Genomic DNA, 22,395 nt, shown 5'->3' with positions numbered 1-22,395 from the left:
AGCTCATCCGCTGGTAAAGTTGAGTGGGACCCCCTCTTGTTCCCACCCAGTTCCACTTCCCACACACAGGGTTACCCCAAGGTCAACGATGTGTATCCGATCTAAAGATTTATCTTTCCAAAAGGTCTATGAAGTCTTAAACTAAAGACATGGAGTGATAGAAATATCTCCTGTATTCTCCTATAAACAGTTCTGGTTTTATTTTCTACCATGATGAGGAAAACACTTTTTTCCTTTTTGACTGGTGTGCTCTTAGCCTTCCAGTTTTTGAACTACCCTTTTGTGTGAGTGCAATCATCAACAAAGACTCTGTCCTCCTGACAATCTCTTGTCATTTGTCATAGTAGAAATTTAACAGAATTAACATCTGACTTTGATTTTTTGATCATCACACTGGGCTCACAGGGGGAGACAAATGAAATGAGGAATGTAAAGTAAAACTAATTAGAGCAGAGTCTTTCTTGCTTGGGGTAGGATTTGATCAATATGTCAAAAATTTCTCATGTCTACAAACATTTTTTACTTTGTCCCAGTAGAAAATTTGGACTTTGTATTCCACTGATGTGAAGTTACCATCCTTTACCCTGGAAACCAGGAATCTTGAGCTTTATTTACATCATCTCCAACATGAAATATCAAAAATCAGTCAGGTTCCTTAAAACCATGAGAAAACCATAGGTGTAACAACCTAAGTTGCCTTTACTTACCTTTCAATTTCCATACCTCTATGTTCTGCTCTTGACTGTTTCCTGGCTTTGCTATGCACTCAGAAGGGTTATAAAATCTGTATTTGTAAATACCATTAAAAACAATAGTATGCTGAATCTTGATTCTGTTTTTTTTTTAAAAGAAAAATCACAAAATGTCATAAGATGCAAGAAAGCTATGAACATAAGAGCATTTTCCAAGCTTTCTCATCAATGCTTGTGTTGAAGACAGCTAGATTCAAAATGACTTGAACCTAAAAAAAGGAAATAATAAAAGGACATACATGGCCTCCTTCCCCCAACATAGATTATTTTTCCAAACTCTAATTTTAAAGTTTTACATGCCTAAAACCATACCTGAAATCAGATTAAACATATACACATATTATAGTTTTCTCACTGACTACATACATGTACAGAACTGCTTACACATGGCATATCTAAAGTATGAAATAGTTTGCAGTACTGTCTCACCTAGACATAAACACCAAAAATAGGCAAGGTAAATCACCAATTTTCTCTCTCCCTTGATGTATCTTAGTGACCATTTTAGGTTGATATAAATATATATTTTGGATAGATAAAATAGCGAGGTGGATGACACTCTATAGGACTTGCCAAAGACAGCGTGCTGGAAGCAGTGGCAGAGAAGGACCTGGGTGTCCCCAGCACTTTTCCTCTCATCCTGCCAGCTCTCGTCCGTGCCAGCGATACTTTCTGTCTGGTAAGCACTTACCGTGGAGCTGGCTGCTTAGTTAGGCTTCACATAGAGCCACCTAGGGAGAATACAAATTTTGACAAGATGAAGAAAAAGGACTTGTGGGGAGGCAAATTCAGCTCCCATCTTTAAGATACAACTGTTCAGCCAATCTCATTTAAGTACAGTTTTCTCCTTCAGCTGTGCATCTGGTCTGATGCCTCTAATTTGTGCTCCCTATGCTGCCCTAGCACTTGCTCAGTCATGGAGCGCATTCCCAGCAAGCTTCATCGCTGGGGCACTGCTGATATCAACGGGGCTGTGGCACTCCTCATCTGAGGAGTTTTTGGTTTAATGTCAGAGTATACATCTCTAAGCAGCAGCACGCTGCAAATGACAAGTTCATCTGTTGTCTTCTTCCTCCTTTTAAAATCACCTGTCCTATCTGGTTATTACATGTTATGATGTATAAGATTAGCTGCGTTTTGAAGACTCCAGCAATACGCACGAGGAAGGGATTTTCCACTTTCACTCTGAATTTCTTTGCTGCCTTTGTGTTTTGCCTTTGCAGTAAAAATCTTTGAGGCATTTTTTCAAAGAGAGTACAAGACATTTCAATCCTGAAGCTGATGGCAGCTGTGTGACTAAATCCCTAGAAGGCATGGAAGCTGCAGCCATTAATGTTTTTCTCATTCATTGACTTATTTGAAAATGGAACTGTTTCCTCCTGGTTTTGCTACAGGACTTGTATAGAGTAGAGTGAAGTAATTTAATTCCCTGCAAAGCAGGAGGACCAAAGTCTGAGTGAAGTGTCCAGAACTGAAAACTATGGCATCCATTCATAGGAGGATTTTGGCCAGGGCAGTGTCCTTAAGTTAGTCAGGATGCTCAGGTGATTCAGAAGTACGAGGTTTGACTTTGTAACACTCTCAATTTCATTATTATTCAGAACATGCCAGCATCCAGCATCACTTTCATCAGCTCTCTCCATACAGACTTCCCAGGTATTTCACCAACATTGTCCATCTTCCTTTATGGATTTAAGCTTTACGATACTTTTAGATTTATGGGTAAATTAACCAGAAGAAGCTTTATAACTGTCAGGTGTCCAGCAATTCTCCAAGCAAAGCAATTCCCTTGCTTTCTGCTCCAAAAGAAAGTGGCCTCAAACTATGTCTCAGACTAGGTGAACATATAGCCCCATTTGGTTCCCAACACTGGTACCTAATATAAACTCTGTGCAGAGAAAGTTTTTATTCCTAGTCTGATAACCAAAATAAATGTCATCTAGGTTATATTAAATTACAAATCCTGCAACAATAGTAAAAATAATGTAAGCTAGTGACATCATTAAGGTTAATACAATAAAATGAAGTAGTATGGTTATGAGACTGAGGGTCAAGAAACAAGGGAAGTCTCTGTGTTCGTCTTTTAGTACCAGTTCTGGTGGTGATGAGTGAGGATCAAAAAGCAGCGGAGCACACTGGAGTTGTCTGTTCAGTGCTGGCAAAGCTCCCACATTCAAATATTGTCAGATCATACACAAGAGTGAATTTTAAGCCATGGAAAAGTGGAGGTGGTGACAAGAAGGTTAATATAGAAAGAGGGGTGATAACATACGCTAAATTACAGCTGAAACAAGCAGTATTTCACAAGTATTGAAGCATAATTGTATAATAGCACAATTAACCTGTGGAACTCCCCACCAAAGAGTAGAAGTAGGATTAATTATGTCCAAACAGTAATAGCCTGCATAATTTCACAGAAGAACAAACATGTAGATGAAAATCACAAATAGGTTGAAGCACTCAGTAGCCACTATGTGGGATAATGAAGGAATTTCTTAATATGACAGAACAACTGGCTAGATGTTAATGTGAGAGAGACTGCTCTAAAGAACTTAACAAAGGCAAAGAAATTAATGCGACCCTTCTTACAGAAAGATAAACTACTTCTAAACAGCTTTGTAGACCTCACTAAAATGGTTGGATGGGTTTTACTTAACAGTGGGGCAAATTTAGGTCTAGGAACTTTCTTTGCGGTAATCAAGGTGTTGAGGTTAAAAAGAAAAATAAAGGCATGCCATTTTTTATAAATTGTAGCACTAGACTGTTTGTAAGACCTAGTTTTGGTTAACTGTGAAATGTACAATGAAGTGTAACAATAATGTAACTATGGTTATATACTAATAAGTGCCAGAAGTATGAAAAAAGGGATTTTAAGCGCTCAGAAGTATTGTATTCTAATGCATTGACCAGAGATATTTAGAAAATTAATATGTAAAGTAGATTAAACAAGACATCCATGTTTATAGGATATTTCCTCAGTTTGGATAATGACTCATCCTGCCCCTACAAGTCTATGCTAAAGTAAACATTGCTATAATCACAGCAGTATAACTTTGTCTCTTGATTTTTCCTCAGTGAAGCCTAGGAATTTCTCTCTTCAGTGTGAATGATCATGCCAGGAAAGGTAAGAAGTGTTAATTGGGCCCTACCTAATCTGCTGATCTAGAGCAGATTTAGAAAAATACCTAAGTGCCATTTAAGTACTCCAAACAAAGAAGAATTTGCTGAGGTGTTTGACATGAAAAATTGGAGAGATCCTTTGCAGGAAGACACGGGAAGGGAAAGGAACAAAGACTCTGCTCTGTAATACAGCCTGATGTTCACATCATAGAAAATAGATGTTTTCGTGAGATAATAGAGGGAATGCTATATTTCATAATTTTGAAACCAGTTATTTCTCATGAAAGTGGGGTGGGTTTTTTAAAATTAAAAAAAAAAGAAATGTTTCTCATTTTAGAACCTTAGCAGGAAAAGTGGAACTTGAGGAACAGTGACATATCTGCCTTCCTATTTCTTTCCAAAAACTACTGGCAGCAAATTCCTGCATACACAGCAGTACAGCAATACCAGCTTGTGTCTTCGGATGGCAGCAGCATTCTAAGGACACGCTTCAACCCGAAATGCCCTGATTTATACCAATTTTGCACTACCCAGATGCCACTGGCCCTGCTGCTGAGCTCAAGGCTAGTGCTGTAAGTTGAGAACTGATTCTTATTGTGTTATTTGGGAGGCAAGACAGGGACCTGTGGACCATGTTACCTGAGACTCAGTAGGACAAGGAATCAGGAATTGTCATGTCAATACTATACCCAAAGCAAGAAAGAGTTGTGTAGTGATGATCTGCAGCATCAACCTGCCAAATGTATTAGACGAAAAGCAATCAAAAGATTCTTGTGACCTTCTGTTCTGCCTGCAGACTGAAATAAGTGTTAGTAAGATTTTAAAAAATATGCTCCAAGTACTAAAAGATATTGTTGAAGAAACAGAAAATATTACTGAAAATGTTACCAAAAAAATGTTTTGTGCAGCTTTTTTTTTTCTTCCCTTGCTCAAAGAATTGTATTTCTAGCTTGTCTCCCTCAGCTCAAATTATCATATTTCCTCCACTTCCACTTCACTTCTTACCTGGGGTGTTACTGTATCAGAGGTTTAAAAGGTCTTCTCAAAATTAGTTCTGACCTGAGTCTAACAGGAAAATAATAGTAAGCTTTTAACACGTTTCAAGCAAACCTTGAAGAGATTTGTCCACTTGTCTTTGAACCCCTAGGGTTTACAAGCTAGCTGGAGATCTGATAAAGAGCTCATTGTAAAATAAGCTCTAATAAAATAGGCTTATCCCAGTAGCTAGAAAATCTCAAAGTAAAAAGAAAGTTTGAAAGGTCTGTTTGCTTCAAATAAAAAAAAAAAAGTAATTTAATGGTTAATTGGAACTTTTATGAGAAGTACATGATAGCAATGGTCCTAAAGTCTACATCTTTCAGAAGCTATTTTCTGAAGAAAGTATTTCAATGTATCATTTTTATATAGCCAGAGTGTGTTATGTCTCGTTATGGCAGAATGGAGCTTTGCTTTCATACATTTTAAAAAGAGCTTATAGTAAGCATAAAGAAGGTACAATAATATTTGTATTGGCTCTTTAAATCAAAACAAGGTCCATAAAATTAACTCAATTCTCTGCAGCCTTTAAATCTCCTCCAGTCTCTGAGCTATAGCATCACAGCAGATAAATGTGGGTGTCAGGCCATTTGAGCAATTCCAAGTGAGCAATTTATTTCAGTTAGCTTACATCTTCTTACCTAAACAACTGCAAACGCTTACTATATACCACCATGGTTTGATTTGGTCAAGCAAACACATATGCTGCAATCTCTAAGAGGGCTTATTTTATTCCTTGTAGGAATAAAATCACTGACCCTGAGACCAAAATTCCCTCCACTACGTTAAGATGGATCAAAACCAAGAAGGTCAAGATTTTAGTCTTTTAATCTCTCAACAAAGCAGGCTAGTAGCTCAAGGAAAAGCTTTCCTTCTGGCCCAGACTAATGCCTTTTAGAAATGAGGAAACTAGCAGCAAGAGGGACACTATGAGGAAAGGGACACAAATGCTATTTTGAATGATGAAGTATGATTGGGAAACTTCTATTCACACAGAAAGAAGGTTGGCTACAGACCTTGCTGTTTCCATGATGCAAGACAACCCTCATTTCCTCACCCTAGCGAACACAGCAAGGACAATAAATGCATTTATACTTCAGACCACTGACGTACAGTAATTTCCCAGTTGCCATGGTGAGGAACAGATGACCTAAGCAGATGAACAAGCCATTTCAGGCAGCAAATCTCAAGTGAAAAAGTTGAAAATTGCTAAAAGGATGCTAATGGCATTATCAGGAATGTTTGTGTTCCAGTATTCATCATTGAAAGTAGAATGATTTCATGGGAAATCCTGATTTCTTTAAAGACTTTCCTGAAAAAAAGATATATTTTTTTTTTTTAGATCAGACTTGCAGAAGACACTTGTTTGCCCTTTGAGCTTTCTTTTCAGGAGGAGTGGTAGCCTGCCCTTTTCATAGCTGTTAGAATGCAATTCATGTCCATAGCTTTTGCAAACTTAAACTGATCATTAAGCTGACATGTTTAAGATATGTCAGGGTAGGATTCAGAGCTAGATTAGGAGGTAAAGGTAGTCATCTTCTTGAGAGTCAGTCTTAGGTCCCACTGAGTTAGTGGAGATATTGTTAATGCACACATAAATGTGTTGTAATTCCAAGGTTAATCCCATCACTGGAGTTTGATTTAGCAGTCCCTGCATAGACTTCCAGTGTGCTTTGAGAACAAAGTAACCCAGCAAATTTCTGCGATTCCTCCAGAAGGAGATAAGTAGGTTCTGTTAGACATCTCAGTTCTATGTGAATGTCTTAGACACCCTGGACAATTTAAAAAACATTTAGAAATCTCTTCGTGGTCTGGTAGCCAGATGCCCTACTGTCTATAAGCTATGGTGCATGAAGAAGGGATGCAGAGGTCGTTGCTGCTGGAGCTGTTTGGCTCCCAGTGTGCTGAGCGGTGTCCACTCACATTGGAACAACTGGAATCCACTGTCAGTCAGAGTCCAGAAAGAAGATCCAGTCCAAGTCATCAGAAGATTATGTGCTTTGCCACCACCTCTCTGCAAACCTCTTTAAACAACTGGTTGTTAGCCTACACATAGACCAAAGGAAAATTATTGGTGAAGATCTGGCTCTTTTCACACATGTAGATCCCCCACCCTACCTCCAAACCCACCCACACATAAATTTAGTCCCCTCCTCACTCAGTTTTATGGTTATACTATCAAATTTTGGTTTTTTTGTTGGTTGGGGTTTTTTTTTCAAGAGCAGCTGTTTGTTTCCTTGCATGTTTTATTTTTCTGAATGCCATGTGAAAGGCTCAACAACAAATTAGACTGACAGGAAAACCGTATAACTCAGTCTGTACAGAAGGATGACAAATATGTGAGGGGAAGAACCTGAAGAAATAGCTTTTTGAAAATACGTTTTGCTCGTTGGGAGAAATGCATAACCCTTGCAGCTCCTTTAAGCAATGAGGCAGTATGTCGTTCTACACAGCTTTCTGTTATAATAAGATTTACTATGCAATGATATTTAGTATACCTTTTTTTTTTCCCTGGAAAGAAACTAGTGTTAATTTGACAACATCTATGCAAATAAAAAAAAAATTCCCACGTTTAAAAGCTTTCTTAAAAAAATGTTTAATTTACACTTATCCATTTAGCAGCATAACCTACACAGTCATTTAACAGGTGAGAGTTAAGGTGGATAAGGTCTAATGAGACAATAATATTTCTGTGCTATGTAAGTGTAAATGTGCACTGTTAAGTGGGGGGCATCAAATTATGTCCTTAACAATTCATAACACTCTATAATTTAAATATACCTAGCAACATTCTGATGTTAGAAACAGATAATACTCAGGGTTACCTGATTTCAATTAAATTGTAAATAACAGTCCTTTTCCTTGCTGAAATCAGCCACAAGAGGGAGAGATGATCACAAAATAAGCCATCCAATCGATTCTACAAATTTGAGGTCTCTAAAATAAACATTGTGATAGATTTAGGTATAGAACAGTAGTGCTGTTTGGAAAGATCGCCTTTTTTTTTTTTTTAGAAAAAAAGAAGCATTTTGGGTCTGCAATTTAGTAGAGAATTTAAACCAGCCAATGAGGCAGATATTATACATCATCCTAACTTGCTGTGTCCCTCTAAAAAGTGAAGTGCTTTTTCTGAGGGCATGATAATTGCACACTCACAGGGTGCAGGATTTAGCTCGATGTCCTGCCAGCAGTGCTGTGGATTATGCTGCAGGAAATGCATGTAGATTTCTTCTTCGCTCTCTTCCTCTGGCAAATAAAGAAGGGACAGCACAACACTTAAAAGGATGGAGGAAAAACTTTAATTGACAGCATCTTGGAAAGCAGAAGGGATTTTCTTCTGCTTAAAATGTACGCTTAACTCACCAGGCTCTGTTAGTAGATAGAAATTGGAATAAAATACTGCAGAACTGTAGGGTTTCAGACTTTCTGAGGAGGAAGTCTAGATAATACAAGAAACTATTGCTTTTGCCCAACAAAAATGAAAGGATATAAACAATTTGTGAGAAGATTCATTACTCTGCCCTTACCCTTACAGACTTATTTCATATTCTGTTTCTTGCTGAGTAAGACTTTCACTGGAGCTCAATGACTGAAAGCAGACAAAATAGACTGCTCCAGAGGAGTAGGAGTAGTCTTTTAGAAAAAGTTAAAATGAACTCAGGACAGTGAGAAAATATCAGACAGAGCAACAGGAGAATTTGCCAGAGAGGTTTACCACAGAGGCCTGTGGTTTATGACCAGGCTTACATTATCTGTCCATTGTAAAATACTTCTATTCACAATTACTCAGTTATGCTCCCTGCATCATGATCCCCACTCTGCCTCTGTAAATCAAAGGTAATCTGTTCATCAGCTTTAGAGGATACTGGTTTCAGGACCAAAAGATGGGTACCAATTGTTATTCTTTATTATTAATTCTGCATGGTGAAAACACTTAGAAGGCATCCTGTTACAGGCTGCTGAGCACACTGTAAATATAAAAAGGAATACTCGTCAGTCTAAAGAGCTTACAGGATTATACGGCCCTGTGGTTATTTGCAAACATGTGACTTGTTACAGCAGAAGTGAATTGTAGATAGTTTTGTATCTACACGTTAAGAAATAAAAGAAACTTGTGTCTTCTTAAAAACCAGTAAGAGTAGCAGAAATACCAGCTCTTGTAGTAGTGGTTGTAATACACATAATAAGATGTATTTTAAGAATGTTTGATACTGGACCATTTTGTAAAGCCAACATGAATGTCCTCTAGTAGTATGACTAGTACAGTCACTAATAGCTGAGCTAATCCTTTCCCTGTGATTCTGTTTTTTTAGTTCCAAGCGGTAAGACACAAAACCCAAGGAGGCAGGTGTGTGTGCAAGGACCCTCTCCACGAAAGCAGCCTGTAGAAGCCTTTCATTTCTGTTTTCATTCCACGCACCCACTCATCTGTTTCTTTTTCTTTTTTTCTAAGGTTCATTCAGCCACATAATTTGTCTAGAAATGGTTGCGTGTCCTCCAGTGCTCGCTTTTTGACTGCAGCTGCTGGTGAGCACTCAGATAGCAGCAGCAGCAGTGGCCTAATGTGACAGTTTGAGAACAAAACCATCTTTATGTACTCTCTTTCTAGCAAACTATGAAGTAGTCCTGCCCTTCAGGCATGGAGAGAGAGGTCTGGACTCATTTCTGCTGTCACCTCCAAAACCACAGGTGCTCATGGGTGGAGCAAAGTGTGCTAGCAGCAAGGATGTTCTCCTGCTTTACTGGTCCATCTATGACAGGGGTCTGAGAGAATAAATTGGGAGATGGACACAAAAATGTTGTGATTTAGCCTCTCCTTCAGCTGCCAAGATCAGGAAGTTCCATTTTCTGAAAGAAAAATATTTTTTTTCCTAATATCCTATGTATGATAAATAATTGACCCACTGCAAGTTCTCCCTTCATATTTTCTAGCCACAGCACCTGCACTTTCCATGGACACCGATGACTCTTTACAGATGCAGTCTTTACTATTTTTATAGTTTTAGACTGCATTTTTTTCTAATGAACTCCTTCTAGCAGGTGCTTTGCTAAATTATTTTGAAAGCAAACCCTTGAGTAACTCACAAGCATGTTGTAAAATTCTTGATGATTGCTCCCTGGCTGCATTTTATTTTCATCATCTTCAAATAAACATTCTGTCATTTGCAGTTTTCCTGACACCCTGTTATACAGCCATCATGCTATGCCTTTTTTTCCTTTGCTATAATGTTCGTTTCTGTAGCAAGTCTTTTCCATAATTGGCAACAAAACTTCAGTAATCCTCAACTCAGAGCCTATTCTTCCATTCTCAACCAGTTCAAAGAGTTTTCAGTCTGCTCCAATCTGCTTTTGTTTAAATGGACTCGGCAAACAACACATAGCGGGAATTGGTATTCTTGTAAAAATCAGAATCACTTGAAATACCCCATGCTTTTATATCTATTCACAGCAGATATACAGTGAGTCCAAGACCTCCAGTCACTTCAAATTATACTGATAATTACCATTCAATACCTAATTTTAAATGTCTATGCATTGTCCATTTTAATACTGGAAGGGTTTTTGTGAATTCTGGTGAACCAGGATTTAAGTATTGACTAAATGTAGTGAACTGTTTCTTTTCAAAGTCCTATTAAGATAGTCAAATACATTGTCTACTAGCAAAGTATATAGGTTTTATCACAATACAGAAAAACATTCTTGGTTTTTTGTTTCACTGGAGTTTGTTTCTTACATTGAGTTTAAACTGCTTGTTTTACAAAATGTTATGTGGGATATGTCTCAGTTCTACTTTGTTTCAAATCAATATTTATTAGCATTATTTCTACTCTAATGCACACTATATAAAGACATACATACAACAAGTAAGAAATTATCTAATACAGCTGTTGGTATTAGAAGTTTTGTGTTACTGTTTACCCATGGGATTGATTTCAACAGATCAGAAATAAAACATAGATAATTTTTAAATCAGCAAAGAACGAACGGTGTTTTCTCTGTGTGTGTGTGTGTGTAGTCTGTATGTTTATTTTAAGCTATATGTAAGTTCTAGAAATACTGAGCAATTTTATAGTTACAGGAAGATTTTTTTATAATTATCTAATACAAAAAAGTTAAATGAAGTAGAAGTAAAGTAAAATATGTCTGCTAACTTCTCCTTACTAAAAATAAAGTTGAGAGGAAAAACCTTTAAGATATTAATTTTTTTTGATGAAGGAAATGTAATTTTAAGATATTCTTCATTTTAATTAATTGAATCAAATTCTGCAGAAATTTATGCTGCAGTGGTGTAAAGGCATAGAAAAGGATAAAGTAGGATGGACTATATCAACTGAACTTAGTGTCTTGCAAAATTTCCAATAATACCACTGTTTGCTTCAGTTATCATTGATGATACTAGAGGAATGTAGAATTTGGTCCATGACTGTGGCCAAGCAGATTCTGCTTTCCCACAAAAGGCAGAAGCTGAAGGGCCATGACACATGTTGTCTTACCACAAAGTTTACTCATTGGTCCAAGATATCACAAAGAGCTCTGCTCTGATATTAATGCAGACACCCTGTCTTGGATGGCATACAATTTCCTTGAGCATAAAAACTAATATTAAAAATATACAAAAGCAGCATTGAGCTGTAAAATGTTCACTTTCAAGCAATGTGTCTTATCTCTGCCAAATCTAAAGGTCTAACTCCAAAACGGCAAAGTAGAGACAAAGGGCAGCAGGGAGGGAGAAAATGTTTCTGTAGAAGAATAACACTGTACTGAAGGAAATTAAATGGATGATGGAATGTCATGAGGCAGTGTGGCCCTGGAGGAGCTTGTAGGTCAATGTTTCAGATTTAAAACAGAAAGTTAGTTCGTAGTGCCTATGCATATTCAACTACACTTTTGAGAATTATTTTTTATTCATTTTTTATGTTTGAGCAATTGTGTGAAGAGTAAAACATGCTTTGAAATAAAATACCTATACGAAGTAAATTTCAGCTTTACTATTTGCATAATGACTACTTTAAACATATTAATATGCTATAGAAATCAAACCGTCAAGGAGAGAAACAATAGCATACAGGTTACATAAAACAATGAACAAAGTGAAGAGGAAAGTAAAGATACTGAGCTTTTTTCAACAAATTAATATTTAATAAGCTACTTACATTGATTATGAATGAGTTGCAAAGTTTGCAATTTGCAAACTAACTTTTGTTTTGCAAATGAAGAAAGAAAAATTTAAAGTGTTCATTGTGTGGTGACACAATGACATGTAAGAAAAAGAAGAGGCTTAATAAGAATAAAAATAATATCTATATCTTCAGCACACCAGTTTTTGCCAAAACGCTCGTATTCCTGTATTTTCTTTGTTATAGATTATGTACAAGTCTTAAGGAAATTCTCGCTGAAAGAGAAGTATGATTGTAATTGCTGTATCTGGGCCTATTATGTTTGTTACAAGAGCTTTTCAAAGCTCACATAATTAGTGTTTGTAAATCATGTTGGTATTATCAGAGTGCAATTACAGAATTGCAAAGTGTTATTCTTATTATTACTGTTATTATTATTATCATCACATCAACACACCCATTAAAGGCATGTAAGCTCAAATTGTAATTCAACATTATGTTGCAGATTGTTATGGAACCTTCTCTCACATTGAGTGGAATAGCAGCTACCATTCATTCATGTGATCTACTGACAGAAAAATGGATTTGGCATCCAAGTTTTTGAAAAAGAGCTCTAATCCACACCTATTTCATATAGGCAAAAGCACTATTACCATCTTACCAGCCCCACATTATTTCTCTATGATGTCCTATTGTGTAAACAGTTTATAGTAGACTGTTTAACTGTGGCTAGTATATATAATTTTTTAGGAATGTAAAAGTTTGATGCACGTGCCATATGACAGAAAGAGAAAAAAATTAAGTTTTCTCTAGAACCTGGGTCTAAATCTGCATTTTCCAGTCCTTGATCTTGAAAGAATGAAGTCTTATAAGAGCTTATGTCTTTTGGCAGGTTAGACTAACTGCAACAGCAATATTTCAACACATCTCTTTTTGTGTTCATCAGGAGTGGAAATCAACACGATCAGATACACATGCAAGTATCAATGCTTGAAGGACAGAATTTATTGGTATCATAGGTCTCTTCAATGCATTCCCCTTCCCTAAGGCAAGATCAACTATTTCTATGTCATTTCTGATGGATGTTTGTCCAATTTGTTCTCAAAGACCTCTGATGTTGGAGGAACCTAGCCATCTTGTGCAATCCATTTCAATACTTCATAATCTCTCTAATTTAAAAAGTTGCACTTAGTATTGAAGCAGACTCATCCTTGTTGTAATTTAAGCCTGCTACTACTTCTCTCCACTACAGATACTCTAGACTCCAGAGCATTTTCTATAGAACTGCTGTCTTAGTCAGTCGTGATCCATGTGTCTACTGCATGTAGTGTCTTCTTCCCACCAATCTTTGCTGAACAGCATGGTGGGTTTTGCCTCAGTTTGATAGCTGAATTCTGATATTCCCTTCTGACATACTGACTTTTTAGCTTAGTGTGGTCATTACTTTTATTATGCAAACTCTCTCAGATCCATCAAGCATTTAAGCTTTCTGGACCCAGAGGCAGCCTCAAAGAAATTTTCCGAAGTAATGTACATTGCTTTGACTCGCTTGTTTTTGACAAATTCATGATGGATGCTGATCATCTTATTCCTTTACATTTTTATATGTCACTGGTTATGTGGTCCATCATTTTCTTAGAACTGAAATTACAGTGACTGACCCACAATGCCCAGTTTACCCATTTTTTCTTATACATATAAGAAAAAATATTTTCTTAAATAAATAAATAGATGTATGTATTTATATTTGCAGACATTCTCAAACCCAATGACAGAAAGATTTCTTACATACTGGCTTAGATACATTTGATTTGATTGAGTAGTCTAACTTTTTCTGTCCCTCGGATATTATTCCATTGATGTTCTTATGAAATGTTACAGCTTCCTATCATTTAATCAAATGACTGAAAGATTTTTTCAGTGAAGCCTTTTTCAGTGAATCTTTTTTCAAAAATGGCATTATGCATCCAGGCTGTCTATATCTGTCAATAATTTCTTTCCCTTTCTGACAGAAGACTTCTCCTTCATATATTCTTTTTAGCTCAGTAATAATAAACAGATTTCTTTTGCTTTCATGATCTTTGCTTGTTTGTGCTTTGTTTGTGTTTATCTCCACATGGTCATGAAATACTTCCATGTTTGTCTTGACCTAGTTTCCATTTCCTACATATTTTGTTTATTCTTATGTTTAAGATTACCAATGAGCCAAATGTAGCTTAATTTTTCTGAATTAGTCCTCAATTCCACAATAATTTCTATGTACATCTTTACTATTCTTTACAGAATTATCACCTTACTTTAACACCTTGTGCCCATCTTCTCAGCCTCTCCATAATCCTATCTACAAAGTTTATTAAAGTCTGTCTTTTTTTTTAGTTGTTATTATTATTTTCCTGTTCTTTTTCTTTCCTATCCTACCTCATGTCCAGCTGTAATCTTTCCCAATAGGTCTAAGTTTTTTAAATCTCCTATTACCACTAAGTTTTTCAATGTACATACCATTTGCGTCCCAAATATCTATGGATTGTCCTCACTTTCTAATCAAATGGTGTTCAGCATGAGAACACCTGTGTTGTCTCTCTCCTTCAGTCACTAGCAATAAACCTTCAGCAGTCTATCTCTGTCTGTAGGGTGGACCTCTGGAAAAAGACACCTGTTACCCATAGATAAAGCAATACCTTTAATGACATGACCAAAGTAAGTGGATCTGGTGGGTCTGTCCTCTTAAGATGAGCAGGCTAAAAATTCTCAAATTCTGCCTGCTTACAGATGGAACATTATAATTGAAAGATACCTAGACCAGCTTCCTCTGTGTAGAGTGATTTGCTCCTTTATTACTGGAGTCACTTGAGACAGTCTGGACCAGCTCACTCTGTGCTGAAGAAAGCAGGTAAGAGATCCTAGCTAGATATAGGGATGAAAGACAGGCATGCACCTTGGTTTCAGAACACAAAAAAGGTACTGATTAGTTTTATTTGCTAGCATAGATATAGTCAAAGATATCTGCTGAATCATCTTTGTTGAACATGCAGGGAGTTGGGAATTAGCGTACATTAAATCACCTTGAATGAAAAGAAATGTTGTTGCCAGATCAAATTCTCACAGTCCCAATGTGCTCTGTATGAGATGCTTCTGTCAATCTACTGATATTTAATGCAAATCAGGCATTAAAACTACTTTTGTATCAATTACAAAACTCTGGAGTCATTAACTGTTACTACTCTTCAGGTGCACATGCAGCAACTGTTGAAGACACTTCTCATGTCTGCTTAGACAGACACACTGAAGATAGCAAGGCATGATCCAGTGAAACTCCTCAGTATATCTGAAGTGATAAAATTAATAACTGAACAATATGCATCGCTAGCTTGTGGTCACCCTTTTTGGTTATGGATACAAGATGACCCAAAATTACAACTTAACCACCAATAATTATCAAGTCACGAAATACTAATATGATGTTCATTTTCTTACATGCGTACCAAAGACTCTTATGTCATTGTTATCAGAAATTTTAATCTTAAGAAAATCAGACATCCTGATACTCCCTCTTAGTGGTTAAATCACTGAAATACACTAATGACTAAACATTTACGGGAAAGGAGTCTTTCAATTACTCTTCTCCACAAAATCATGTTCCTATGAAGTTAATAAGGACAAAATTCAAAGGCAATGATAATATTGCTGATATAGTCACTGATGCAGACACACACAATTGGACAAGATAATACGGGATGGAAAGAACAATTTTCATACTGGTTTCTGCAACAGCTATAACTGTTAAGGAAGAGAATTGAAAAAAAGATATCACCCACAAAAAGTCTCATTCGCACAGTGCATACTTCATTAAATCACCTGTTTCAACATAAACTTATTTTTCTTATTTTTAAAGAAAAAAATACATGAAATGTTAGGCTACATAAGGAATGATGTGAAAAAATTTGAAAGTTATATACAGTCATTGTGTAAACTGATGGTACATCAGTGGGCAAAATACCATGTTAAATTCCAAAAAGTATAGAGAAAATTAATGTCTACCAGGTCTGTTCATGCCATTAGGACTTCTTTAGCGAGAAATGAATCATGATATAAAATTTAACAAAGGTTAGTAATGCACCCTGGACCGGAGTGTTGACTCCATTTCATTAAGCAAAACCAAGAGCTTTTCAAAGAAGCTGATCTTTAAATGTAGTTCAAAACTGATATGTCAGTATTTTTAAGGTTATGTTTATCATCTCTCTGTGAAGTTCCTTGCCTCTTATTTTGACTAGAAATGAACCCGAGAGTTCAAAATACTATCAAGCAAAAAGTGGTGCAGTAGAGAATTACATTTAAATTGCAACCAGCTCACTTGGGTCACCTTCAGAGAATTTAGCTATTTAGATGAGTACCAGGTTTGATCTAGCAGAAGCATTTCTCTCTGTTTAGAGAGCCTGGATGTACGGCTAAACTGCAAAATAAATATCTAGGAATGCAAGTTTGGTTCTTAACTCAGTCAGCTCTTTGCAATACACTTTGGAAATTGAACTGCCAAATAACTTTTGGGCAAAGGTAAGAGTTAAATAGAGTAACTAATTCATTCATTAGGAAATATGAAAAGAAATGCTTTTGTATTTGCAAACTAAATAAAAATGTTTCAGTGAAGTAGTTATTGAAATAAAAGTATCATTGTATATTAAATATTCTACTACTTTTTTATTTAATCTTAATCAGTTTGTCAGTGATGTACATGGAAACATTAAAGCGATGAAATTTTTGTTTCTTTTTTTAACAAGTTCATTTAATAAATAAAGGAGAATGACATAACCTCAGTAGAGCTAGACAATACAAAAATACATGCATTAAATCATATTCCTTAAGTTAGTTTTTATGTTAATACTGTTAAATTGGCATCAACCTCCGTTTAGTCCTGTCATTTGATTTAGAAGTTATTTATATTGTTAATCTGTTTCTAACTGGAACAGAAAAACAAATAAAAAACTGGTTCTGCCAAAATGAATGGAAAAACTTGGATCAATATAGCCATATTGGTTTATAATCAGACCCTTGATTACATTAGTGGAAATTTCCTGTATAAAGGAGCTCTTTTTATGGATTTGTGGAAGTATGAGTTGCAGGCTGCAATATTTGTCTGTCGTGATATGAGTTCTTTTAACAATCTGATTTATGCCTACCTCTTAAGATTTGTGATCTGCCAAAGTCGTCTGCACAAAGCACCCAGGGCTTTTCAGAGGACCAGGGATTATTAACAATCTTCTACCACCACCCCCCTTATTTCCAACAGAATATAAAGAAACTTCTTTTCACAGGAGACCACCAAGCTTGGTAGCACGTAAATAACTTCTGAAAAATGCCCCAGTTCTGTCAAAAGGTGTATTACAAACTGACCACGTTTATTAGCTAACTAATAAACACAGCATCTAGAGTAGAGATATAGTGCTTGAAGCCCTCCAGCTGATTTTAAAGTACAGCTCAACTTCAGAAAACGTTTCTATTTTATTAGAGTTTGTAACTACTGTGATATTTTTATTACAGAGAAGTGAACTTAACACTCATGAAAGGTGTCAGATTGACAGTACTGGAAAGGAGAAGCTTTTAGTTTAATCCAGAGAAGAGCTGGAGTGAAGGAAGAGGCAAAAGCGATACTGTCTTCCCAGAGGGATGTGTCTCTGCTTCTTACTCTTGTCTCTGGAGGGAGCACTTCAGCGCTGGGGCAACCTCCCCACTGCTGCTTTACAGTGACCACAGCGGACTGAATTACTTTGGATTTTGCAGCTATGAAAAGAATAGTCATGTGCACTCAGTTTCTAGTCTCTTTTTAAAAGTGGCCAAAGCTAAAAAAATATGGGAAATTGCATATATTTGCTGAACTTTGCCCAGATTCTTTCATCAACCCTCTACTGATTTGTGTTTGTTCCAATCCACCAAGGCTACTGTCTAAATCAATGTAATAGTTCTGACTCCCTCCCTGGAACAATTATCTTCAATTATAGTCACACCTCAGAAAAAGTGCAAAGATCATTTCAGAGGAGATAATAAAAATGAGCAGACATTTAGCTACATAAAGGGAGAAGTATTATAAAGCACTCATGGTAGAAAAACGTAAAATAAGTAAGAACAGAAAACAGAAAGTACATCATCAGAAATCTCATAATCTATTTTCAGTTAATTCTTCACTCACCGTCTTAAATTAGCATCTTTGTCTAGGAATATAAATAACATCCTAGGCTAAACCTGGAAGTGCTATTTAAGGGCTTTAAGTCTTTACAAACTCTTATGCAGAGCACAAGCAACACTGGAAAAGGTAACAGCGATGTGACTCATAACAAATTTTATTTTCAATATCTCATGGTATTGGTGAGTGTCTGAGTCAGAATTTGCATACGTTGGTTAACGTTAGGCTGACAACCTAAAAGATGGTACAAGTTACACCACCTTTCCCATTTATTCAGATTGCTGTTTCAGTTTGTCCCAATGAGGTTTTCTGTGTAAGGATGAATCCATCTAGAAGAAACAGAACTGTGTCAACAAATGACCATAGATGTCGAGGTTAGAAACCTCCTTTTTTAATGCCAGTCCTAAGAATCTCTCTGCTGATGCTCTTGATGTTTCATAAGAAAATGTATTTCAGGAAACATCCATGTAGGCTAATGACAACTAGGCTAGTGACTGAGCTAGGAGCTGGAGTTGAGGTTCAAGGAGCTCCTTTTTCTCTGTGTTCATACATCGTGGTGAAATTTTCATCCATAACTTCAACAATTTCCTCTCATTTCTCTGTTCTATCAAAAAGATACCAGATTTGAGGAGCTGAACACTTTCCACTATGTATATATATATGAAAATGAAAGAGAGGACCATTATTGTTGAAGGGGAAAATAGAACAGTCTGTTGTATGGTCTCCTCAGGCGTGAAATATGGCTAAATCCAGCCCTGGAGCTAGCAGAGTGCACAGACTCCTCAGGGCTGGTGTGTCAGTAAGCATTAGCATTTCTGGTGTTGAGCCAACAAGCATCCACCCCTCAGCTCTACAACATGCAGGCCATTCACTGGGAAGACCCCCACCAAAGTTGGCAAGACTGGTATAAAAATCTATGCGATTATAGGGTGGTTACTCTCCTTGAGTTCTGACTACAGTTGTCCTTTGGGCACTGTCGAGCTGTGACATCCTCAGTCTGACAGGACAGATGGATGTTCTCTTGTAGATGGAGCTCTTGGGTCTGTCTTGTTGGAGGAGAAACTTCCCAGGGTGCCACGTGTACTGCAATGTAAGCAGGCTGGAAATCAATTATGAGAGACTGCAAATCACCTGCATTCTTTAGCATATATACAAGCTTTATTTCCAGAAGGTATTATATTGTCTCCCAGATTACATGTTTACACCGGCAAATATGACACCAACAAAAACTTCTTCTTTATTAGTCCCTCTATGGAGATAACATAGCAGGCAGTAGAGATGGAGAGGGAAATCTCAGTTGCTTAAAAATAAAAAAATCAATATTCAGTAACTGAATTTAAATAAATAAAACAATATGTAAAGACTCTATTGTGATTAGATCACATATCATTTCTGTGCTTTAATCTGTGTGCTGCAGTATTCCTTTTGTTTCTTTGTTGGTGGTTTTTTTCCCTTAGATGCTTAAATTATACCTGATTCTTTTCCTATAGGGCCTCAAAGCATAAATGTAAGATCACAACACCTCTGTTGTGCAGGGAAGTATCAGTCACATCAATTTTGTCACAAGGCAAGCAGAAGCAGAGCCTTCAAAGGAATTGTTTAAGGCCTGCCAGCAAATTAACTAAATTCTTACTAAATTAAGAATTGTTACTTGCAAGAGCAACAACTCCTCTTTATCCAACCGTCTGAAACAGAAGGTATATGATGATGGTGTCAGTAGAATTGTGCGACCTCTAAGTTGTAACAATTTTTAATTAAACTACCAGGAGCACACTAGATTGTAGAATCCTACAAATGTTACTCTTTGTATGAATATATATGTATATATAAAATGGATAATTTAATTTCTTTTTCAGATATATGTAATGAAAAATTTAAAATAAGAAATTAAAAATTTGGACAAGCTCTGTGGAATAAATGTTCTAAGTTACTTATTTTGAAGTAAACCAGCAATAATCTCACTATATAAGTTACCTTCTAATTTCCACTACAATGTCTGTTTCCAATGATTCATTTTGAAGTATTCTGGATACTTTGTATTCTATTTAAATTCTCTATCATGCTTAAAATGAGATCTGGAGGGAAGGTGACAGAGAAGAGCCTTTAAAATAGCCATATGGAAATACATATGTACCCAGCTGCAAACAGAGATACAAGATGATACAGACTGTCTGGAGCTCAGGAACAAATGGGAGTCTGGGGAACAGAGCAGCCCAGGTAGCCGATATCATTAAGCAGACATATTTCTATACAAGATAAGTGTTCATATTCCTTACAGTGGACCTATAGTTGAAAAAGAATTGTTCAGAAACAGAGACACTGTGACATTAGAGTTGTTGGGAGCAGACAAACAGCAGTACAGGACTGTGGTAACAGACATATACCTTTCTTACGTATATGTATAGTTTAATGCCACCAAATTGATTGCAGAATTAAGAAACTGTGTATGGTAGCAGTGACATAAAATCAAAAAAGAAGAAATACAAGATGGTGATGCATATTCACAGAATACATCTCACAATGGTAATTCCTTCCTGGTTAACCAGGTAGGTAAAAGATGAAGAAAGCATAGCCTTAATCTTTCTTTTCAGCTCAACCTTTTTTATTTTGGTTAATTATTGCTTTAGTGTATATGTTGTATACCATTTTTATTGCAGCGGTTTTCTGTATTGTGATCTTGGAATGGTGCAATTTTACAAAGATATATCGTACAGTGCTAAAATGCAGTATTTAAATCACTGTCCCTGTCAGACCAGCTTCCAAATGCAACTCTTTGGAAGCAACCACTCCAATGTTACTGGAGCAGCAGGAGATGTAATATTCCAAACGTGTTTTTAGCATTTCCTCTCAAGGAACTAAGGGACCTTGTTGTTCCAATGGCCTGAGCATCATCTTTGTGTGCAACGTGTGGCACAGGTCAATAAAGGTTACCTGCTCTCCAGACCCCACACAGAAACAAATGGACCAGATCTGAAGCTGACATCATTGACTGTAGTTCCTTCAATAAAAAATATTTCAGTGAAGCTACACCACTTTTATGCTATCTGAAGATCAGGTTTAATCTGCTGATAGGCCCTATAGAATCTACCTTCAATGTTAGTTAAATACAGCCCTTATTAGAGACCAAAATAACATTTATTCATAATGTCTTCTGAGCTTTAGAGGCTATATTCTTAAGTAAAGCTAAATACAAGGGTGATTTTTATCTCCCACATTCATTTAATTAAACATGGTTCATAAACTGCCATCATTAATACTAAATCACAATTAAAAATCTCTGTAACATTAAATTAACCTTTGATTCTACATTTTTCCTTTTATGTCATATTTGATAAATCTTGCAAAGGAACTAATGGATATGATTTAGCCAGAGACAAACAGCCATATGCAAAGTACAACAGGAAGTACAATTTCTTGCCATATGATTCAGAAAAGAGTCAGTATTACAAATAAAATGCAGTTGCAAGAGGCATGCTGGTTTTAAGATGTATTTTGAGCTTTTTATAGCATGCTATTTCTGTGATGTTCAAATAATGAAATGCTATGACAAATTGTAGTTCAAACCAAGCCAAATCCTTCAATGTTTAACTATGGATCATTTCATTTGACTTTCTGTATATCTCTGACCTATTCATTCTGTGTCAATCACATTACCCTTCATCATTGATCACTGATGATCCTTGATCATCGTTACCCTTCAAGATGGAAATTAGCCACAATTTTTAAAGTGAAATTCCCCACTTTTGTCATCTAGTCCCTGTTTCTTGCTGTGGCTGTGACTAAGCAAAAGAGTCTCCTGTTATGCACTATGGTCTCTTGACAGGCTTACAAATTGTAGATGTCAACTTTATCAATCTTATTTTGATAAAGTAGTTCATCTAAACTCTTACGCTTTCCATTGTAAGCTACATTTCGTAGATCTCAAAGTGGTTTGTTCCTTTTTTATTTCATCACCAGTTTATAACTTCCTCTGTAAGGTGTAAGCACAAGAACTCCATGCAATATGCCATTACCTGTTTCAATACTGCCACATGCGGTTGTATAATTACCAGTTATCTGCTTATTACTCTACTTTGTTATTGTTAACAATTTTTGCCACAAGCTAGCAGGTGAAGCAAGAGACAGAATTTTGGTTTTCACTGTTCCTAGTGGTATCTAACTCAAATGCACCTCACTAATTAACCAACTCTGATCA

Source organism: Harpia harpyja, chromosome Z (genome assembly GCF_026419915.1).
Source record: "Harpia harpyja isolate bHarHar1 chromosome Z, bHarHar1 primary haplotype, whole genome shotgun sequence".
Classification (NCBI taxonomy): domain Eukaryota; kingdom Metazoa; phylum Chordata; class Aves; order Accipitriformes; family Accipitridae; genus Harpia; species Harpia harpyja.
This window is presented reverse-complemented; position numbering follows the sequence as displayed.